Source organism: Macaca mulatta, chromosome 16 (genome assembly GCF_049350105.2).
Source record: "Macaca mulatta isolate MMU2019108-1 chromosome 16, T2T-MMU8v2.0, whole genome shotgun sequence".
NCBI classification, from domain to species: Eukaryota; Metazoa; Chordata; class Mammalia; order Primates; family Cercopithecidae; genus Macaca; species Macaca mulatta.
In genome coordinates, this window is record NC_133421.1 from 19944371 (window position 1) to 19952476 (window position 8106).

Consider the following 8106-nt stretch of genomic DNA (forward strand, 5'->3'; position numbering starts at 1 on the left):
TACAGGCGTGAGGCGCCATGCCTGGCCCCAGCATTACATTTAATCAAAGTTCATCACAACCTGTTAGTTCTATCGAGTTGCTAAACTAATACAATTTTTTAGCCTTTCCCTCAGAATCGCTTGGTAAACATGAGCATATTCTATTGCAAAACCACCGTGTGGAACTTCTGGTTCCTTTCCGAACTGCAGACGTCAGCTCATCTCCCTCAGAAATGAGAACTGACCCTCTTCCCCACTTGCAGGCAGTCCAACTCCGCCTCCTCTCAGTCAAACTTCTCATGGGTATAGCTTATCGCCCACAACTAAACTAAATTCCTTGAAGGTAAGGACTGAGTGTTACTTTTTAAAAAATCACCTGCGGTACCCAACATCGCTATATATGAAAAATATTTTCTGGCCAGGTGTGGTGGCTCACGCCTGTAATCGCAGCACTTTGGGAGGCCAAGGTGGGCAGATCACGAGGTCTGGAGTTTGAGACCATCCTGACCAACATGGTGAAACCCCGTCTCTACTAAAAATACAAAAAATGAGCTGGACGTGGTGGCATGCACCTGTAGTCCCAGCTACTCGGGAAGCTGAAGCAGGAGAATCGCTTGAACCTGGGAGGCGGAGCTTGCGGTGAGCCGAGATCACACCACTGCACTCCAACCTGGCCACAGAGCAAGACTCCGTCTCAAAAAAAAAAAAAAAAGAATATTTTCCAAATGACTGAACAGATGAATCATTGACTTGAACTGGCAGGCTCTCATAACATAGTAAATATTCACTATTTAGCAACTTTTCAAAAGATTTTTTTGGGACACACAAGTTAATGATGAACAGGATATAGGCAGTTGGGATCATCTTTCCAGGATGATCACCAGTAGTATTTTATAAATGATAATGTAAGTACAGCAAATAGCACCTATTCACTCACTCTGGACACATTTCTCCAGGCTCCAGAAAAATGTAAATGGAAATTTTGCTATAAGAAGGGCCTCAAAAATCTCTATATGATTTTTGAATATATAAGGACCTCATTTTAATCCTAGCAACACTTTAATGTGTTAATTTATTTCATACTTCAAATAATGAAAATGAGGCTCAGGGCCAGGCATGGCAACTTACACTTGTAATCCCAGCACTTTGGGAGGCCAGGAGTTCAAGACCAGCCTGGGCATGGCTACAAAAAAAACAAATTAGCTGGGCATGGTGGGGTGGGCCTATAGTCCTAGCTACTGAGTCTAGGACTCTTAAAAAAAAAAAAAGAACTAAAGAAAGAAAAATAAGCGAGGTTAGAAAAGTAAAATATCGCGGCCTGGCGCAGTGGCTCACGCCTGTAATCCCAGCACTTTAGGAGGCCAAGGTGGGCAGATCACCACGTCAGGAGATCGAGACCATCCTGTCCAACACCGTGAAACCCCATTTCCACTAAAAATACAAAAATTATCCGGACGTAGTGGCAAGCGCCTGTAATCCTAGCTACTCAGGAGGCTGAGATAGGAGAATCGCTTGAACCTGGGAGTCAGAGGTTACAGTGAGCCAAGACCGCCACTGCACTACAGCCTGGCGACAGAGCGAGACTCTGTCTCAAAGAAAAGTAAAATATCTTAGCCCAGGGCTGCACAGCAAGTTAGCCACAGAGGTAGGACTCAAAACCCCAAAGCACATGCTCTAAGTACTCCACAGAGTTCCTGTGAAGCTGTTGGTTAAAATATGTACTTGGGCTGGGTGTGGTGGCTCATGCCTGTAATTCCAGCACTTTGGGAGGCTGAGGCAGGAGGATCGCTTGAGCCCAGGAGTTCAAGACTGGCCTGGGCAACATGGCGAAGCCCCATCTCTACAAAAAATACAAATTATTAGCTAGTGGTGGTGGCATGCATCTGTAGTCCCAGCTATTCAGGAGGCTGAGGTGGGAGGATCACCTGATCCTGGAAGCTAGAGGTTGCAATGAGCTGTGACTGTGGCAGTGCACTCTAGCCTGGGTGACAGAGTAAGACCCTGTGTGGTTTTTTGTTTGTTTGTTTAAAAAAAGGACTTGTTTGAATATAAATCTTCCTAAAGAATTACAGGTTTGGCTAGCCCCAGAGGCTCACGCCTATAATCCCAGCACTTTGGGAGGCCAAGGCAGGCAGATCACCTGAGGTCAGAAGTTCAAGACCAGCCTGGCCAACATGGTGAAACCCCATCTCTACTAAAAATACAAAAATTAGCCGGGTGTGGTGGTGGGCGCCTATAATCCCAGCTACTTGGGAGGCTGAGACAGGAGAATTGCTTGAACACAGGAGATGGAGGTTGCAGTGAGCCAAGGACATACCACTGCACTCCAGCCTGGATGACAAAGCAGGACTCCCTCTCAGGGAAGAAAAAAAAAAAGGCCTGGCATGGTGGCTTATGCCTGTAATCCCAGCACTTAGTGGGGTCAAGGATGGGGGATTTCGAACCTAGGAGTTAACCACAGCCTAGGCAACACAGTGAAACCACGTCTCTACAAAAATTTAGAAATTAGGCTGGGCAAGGTGGCTCACGTCTGTAATCCCAGCACTCTGGAAGGCTGACGTGGGCAGATCAGTTTGAGGCCAGGAGTTTGAGACCAGCCTGGCTAACATGGTGAAACCCTGTCTCTACTAAAAATATAAAAAATTAGTTGGGTGTGGTGGCATACACCTGAAGCATAAGACTTACTTGAGCCTGGGAGGTGGAGGCTGCAGTGAGCTGAGAATGTGCCATTGCACTCCAGTCTGGATGACAGAGTGATATTGTGTCTCAAAAAAAAAAATTTTTTTTTAAAAAAGGTCAAGCACAGTGATTCACGCCTGTAATCCCAGCATTTTGCGGGGCCGAGGCGGGCAGACCACGAGGTCAGGAGATCAAGACCATCTTGGCCAACATGGTGAAACCCCATCTCCACTAAAAATACTAAAATTAGCCAGGTGTGGTGGCGCCTGCCTGTAATTCCAGCTACTCAGGAGGCTGAGGCAGGAGAATGGCTTGAACCCGGGAGGTGGAGATTGTAGTGAGCAGAGATCGCACCACTACACTGCAGCCTGGCAACAAAGCGAGACTCCATCTCAAAAAAAAAAAATTTTTGCCAGGCACAGTGGCTCACGCCTGTAACCCCAGCACTTTGGGAGGCCAACACGGGTGGATCACCTGAGGTCAGGAGTTGGAGACTAGCCTGGCCAACATGGCGAAACCCCGTCTCTACTAAAAATACAAAAATTAGACGGGCATAGAGGCGGGCCTCTGTAATCCCAGCTATGCAGGAGGCTGAGGCAGGAAAATCGCTTGAACCCAGGAGGCAGAGGTTGCAGTGAGCCAAGATCACCCCACTGCACTCCAGCCTGGGCGACAGAGTGAGACTCAGTCTCAAAAAAAAAAAATTAGGTCCAGCGCGGTGGCTCATGCCTGTGATCCTAGCACTTTGGGAGGCCAAGGTGGGCAGATCACAAAGTCAGGAGTTTGAGACCAGCCTGGCCAATATGGTGAAACCCGGTCTCTACTATAAATACAAAAATTAGCTGGGTGCGGTGGCCCATGCCTGTAGTCCCAGTTACTCGGAAGGCCGAGGCAGTAGAATCGCTTGAATCCAGGAGGTGGAGGTTGCAGTGAGCCGAGATCGCGCCACTGCACTCCAGCCTGGGTGACAAAGTGAGACTCTGTCTCAAAAAAGAAAAAAAAAGAAAAGAAAAAAAAAACAGCCAGGCACAGTTGCTCACGCCTGTAATCCCAGCACTTTGGGAGGCCAAGGAGGGGAGATCACCTGAGGTCAGGAGTTTGAGACCAGCCTGGCCAGCACGTCGAAACCCTGTCTCTTAAAAATACAAAAATTGGCCGGGTGTGGTGGCATGCGCCTGTAGTTCCAGCTACTCAGGAGGCTGAGGCAGAAGAATCACTTGAACCTGGGAGGCGGAGGTTGCAGTGAGCAAAGACCGCGCCACTGCCTTCAGCTTGGGTGACAGAGCAAGACACCATCTCAGAAAAAAAAAAATTAAAAATTAGCTGGATGACATGATGGTGTATGCCTGTAGTCTCAACTACTTGAGAGGCTGAAGTGAGAGTATTACTTGGGCCCAGGAGGTCGAGGCTGCCATAAACTATGATTCTGCCACTGCTCTCCAGCCTGGATGACAGAGTGAGACCCTATCTCTCAAAAAGAAAAAAAAAAAAAAAAGTCCAAAATAAGTTTTTGATATCTAAGAGGTCTACTCCACTACTAGCCTACAATGAATTCATTCAATCAACATTTATTGAACAACTCTTATGTCCCAGGCACACAGATAGGCACTAAGAATACAGAGGTTACTAAGACAGAGGTCCTGCTCTTATAAGAAACAAATTGTAAACAAGAAATACAGGCCAGGCATGGTGGCTCACAACTGTAATCTCAGTACCACGGTAGGCCAAGGCGAGTGGATTACTTGAGGTCAGGAGTTCAAGACCAGTGTGGCCAACTAAGGTGAAACCCTGTCTCTACTAAAAATGCAAAAATTAGCCGGGTGTGGTGGCACACACCTGTAATCCCAGCTACTTGTGAGGCTGAGGAAGGAGAATCGCTTGAACCCGGGAGATGGAGGTTGCAGTGAGCCAAGATCATGCCATTGCACTCCAGCCTGGGTGACAGGACAAGACTCCATCTCAAAAAAAAAAAAAAAGAAATACACAAGGGCCAGGCATGGTCGCTCATACTTGTAATCTCAGAACTTGGAGAGACTGAGGGGAGAAGACCACTTGAGCCCAGGAGTTCAAGACCAGCCTAGGCAACATGGCAAAACCCTGTCTCTACAAAAAATATACAAAAAATTACCTGAGCCTGGTGGCGTGCACCTGTATTCTCAGCTACTCTGGGTGGCTGAGGCAGGAGGATCGCTTGAGTCCCAGAGGTTGAGGCTGCAGTGAGCTGAGATTTTCCCACAGCACTCCAGCCTGGGCAAGAGAGGAAGACCCTGTATCCAAAAAAAAAAAAAAAAAAAGATGCAATAAATGGGTGCAGGGCTACTTCAGACTGGGCCAGGGAATGTCCCTGAACTGAAATCTGAGCCAAGCATGAGATCTGGGATGAGAGCAATCTACACAGAGTAAACAAGTGCAGCGCATCCCAAGTTCAAAGCCCAAAGGAGAAAGTGTGACTGGCCAAGGGTCAGAAATCAGGCTTGCACACCTGAAGTCTGGGGAGTCACAGGACCACAGGAATCGAGCAACCTGGGGAACATAGTGAGACCCCTGTCTCTCTAAAAGGAAAGAAAAGCAGCCGGGCGCAGTGGCTCATGCCCATAATCCCAGCACTTTGGGAGGCCAAGGTGGGTGGATCACTTGAGGTCAGGAGTTTGAGACTAGTCTGGCCAATATGGTGAAACCCTGTGTCTACTAAAAATATAAAAATTAGTCGGGCGCAGTGGTTCACGCCTGTAACCCCAGCACTTTGGGAGGCCGAGGCGGGTGGATCACCTGAGGTCAGGAGTTCGAGACCAGCTGACCAACATGGTAAAACCCTGTCTCAACTAAAAATACAAAAATTAGCTGGGCGTGTGGCACGCACCTGTAACCCCAGCTACTCAGGAGGCTGAGGCAGGATAATCACTTGAACCCAGGAGGTAGAGGTTGCAGTGAGCTGAGATTGTGCCACTGCACTCCAGCCCGGGCAACAGAGCGAGACTCCGTCTCAAAAAATAAAAAAAATACAAATACAAAAATTAGTCAGGCATGGTGGCATATGTCTGTAATCCCAGCTACTCGAGGGGCTGAGACAGGAGAATAGCTTGAACCAGTGAGGTAGAGATTGCAGTGAGCCAAGATCACGCCACTGCACTCCAGCCTGAGTGACAGAGCTAGACTCCATTTCAAAAAAAAAAAAAAAAGGAAACTTGGTAATCTTAGGGACATCTTCATTAACATTCTGTAACACCTGGTAAGCCCCCCAGCTAACACAGCTCACTGCAACATCAGTCATTACAGCAATGGATATTTCTGTAGAGGCACCATTGCTCATGTGTGGCATTATCCTCAACGCCAGGAAAGACACCTAGTAAGTGAAGTCACCTGCAAGGTCACGAGCCTCCCCATGCCTCCAAATCTTACAAGTGGATCCAGCCAAGGATCTGCTCAGGGAACTACCTTGTTGCACATCTTCTATCTCACACACAGATTTTGGTTCTCTTCTTTACAGAGGAGGAAATTGAGGCCCAGGGAGCTAACTTGTCTAAAGCCATATAAGAGCCAGAATCTGAACTCTGGTTTCTCTTCAGTTCCAAAGCCTTGTCTCAGGACACTGCGCTAAATAAAAACACAATTAACCACTTCTGTTCCAAGTTTCCCCAAGTAATACATTTTTTTTTTTTTTTTTTTGAGATAGAGTCTCACTCTGTCACTCACGCTGGAGTGCAGTGGTGTGATCTCTGCTCACTGCAACCTCCACCTCGCGGGTTCAAGCGATTCTCCTGCCTCAGCCTTCCCAGTAGCTGCAATTACAGGTGTGTGCCACCACGGCCAGCTAGTGGTTTTTGTATTTTTAGTAGAGATGGGGTTTCACCATGTTGGCCAGGCTGGTCTCGAACTGCTGACCTCAAGTGATCTGTCCGCCTCAGCTTCCCAAAGTGCAGGGATTACAGGCATGAGCCACCGCACCCCCCCTACAATGTTATTTCTGCAAGAACCTAAACTGATGTTTCCAGTCTATTCTCTGGGTAACTGCCCGATTGAAGGCCCGCATCTGTGCTGACCTCAGCTGGACCAAGAGTCACTTAACTCCCAGAATCTCGAAGCAGAGGCACCGGGCCAAGAACTTCACAGTGAGACATTTGTCTCCTAGAACAGGGGATAGCAGATTGCGGGCAACAGGAAGAGCTCATTCCCCACAGGGATCTGGTGGCACGGGCCAAAAGTGGAGCGACCCTGCGCGTAGCGTTTAGGGGCTCAGGCTTTGAGAACCCGGGTTCTATTCTAGGCTCTGCCATTTAAGTTGTCTTCTTTCTCCGAGCCCCACCACATTCCTCACCTGTAAAATGGGGGAAACGGTACCACTCGACTTGCAGCTTTGCTGTGAAGGAGCGTGGCTAGGGGTTGTGTTTAAATTGAAAATGCTCAACGAGAAAAGTGCTCAGTAGAGAGCGGCTACTCACATCCGCTATAAGCCTTCGCACTCCTGCCAAAGGCCAAGGGCCGCCACCCCATCGTACCGAATGTGCCTGCAACCGGGGCGCTGCGGCAGGCCACCGCCCGACCCCCAGCCCAGGCGCGACACAAGCGCTCCCCTCCCGTCGTTCCGGCTGCAGAGAGTGGGGTACGGCGGGGGACAGCGAGGACGCCGAAGCACCCCCCCGGACTCCGGGACGCCGCGGCCCAAGACCCGAAGCCGCCCACCTACCGGAACACGGCCCGCGCACGTGCCTAGCGACGTCTCGGTCCTACGCCGCCGCCGGTGCCACCAGAGTCCCAGATCCGCTGACCCAACGCCCCGCGCACCGCCGCGGGCCAGCCACGTGACGGGCCGCGCCAACCCCAAACCCCGAACTTGGCGCTGGACAGCTCGCGCTCCGCTAGGTGCACCCCGCGCGCCAGGCTTAGGCTTGGCCCCGCCCCGGAAGGCGCCCAATCAGAGAGCGCAGTCAAGCAGGGGCCGCCACCAAACGCACCCGCGCTATTGGCTGCAACGGAGCGGCGGGCAGGGCTGGCAGCTCCGGGCCGGCTGGAGGCCTCGTGGTGCAGCTGCTCACCTGGGGCAGGGACCCGTAGGACTGACCCGCTTAGGCTGCAGGTCTCGTGTGTGGACCGAGATTTCCGGGAAGACTGCACAGGGCCTTCCTCACTTAAGCCTGTCGCTTGGGCCGTGGGATTATGAGTGAATTTTGTTCATGGTACTACTTTTAGTTAACAGGGTGGTCATTTAAATTAGGACAAATGTGAGTCTAAACTGCAACATTATTACTCTGTAGGTGTATAATCCAAGAGCAGGCACTTTATTATTGTTACTGTTATTTATTTATTTTATTTTATTTTTTTTGAGACAGTGGCTCACTCTGTCGCCCAGGTTGGAGTAGACATGGGCGTCTAACTGTGTTGCCTCCCGGGAGGTGAAGGTTGCAGTGAGTCGAGATCGCGCCACTGCACTCCAGCCTGGGGGACTGAGCG

At 49.9% G+C, this 8106-nt stretch overlaps 1 protein-coding gene across 2 annotated transcripts in view; it reads right to left on the reverse strand.

Moving 5' to 3' along the window:
- Nucleotides 1-7579, reverse strand: part of SHMT1 (serine hydroxymethyltransferase 1) — a 39248-nt gene extending 31669 nt beyond the window's left edge. The window contains exons 1-2 of one of the 2 annotated variants that reach the window (XM_077968700.1): nt 7343-7560; nt 4787-4925 (exon numbers count right to left, since the gene is read on the reverse strand). The gene's annotated coding sequence lies outside the window, so the exon portion shown is untranslated. Of the gene's footprint in view, nt 1-4786; nt 4926-7342 lie in introns of both variants that reach the window. The other variant, XM_015118682.3, reaches the window with a different exon arrangement.
- Nucleotides 7580-8106: the final 527 nt, after the last annotated feature.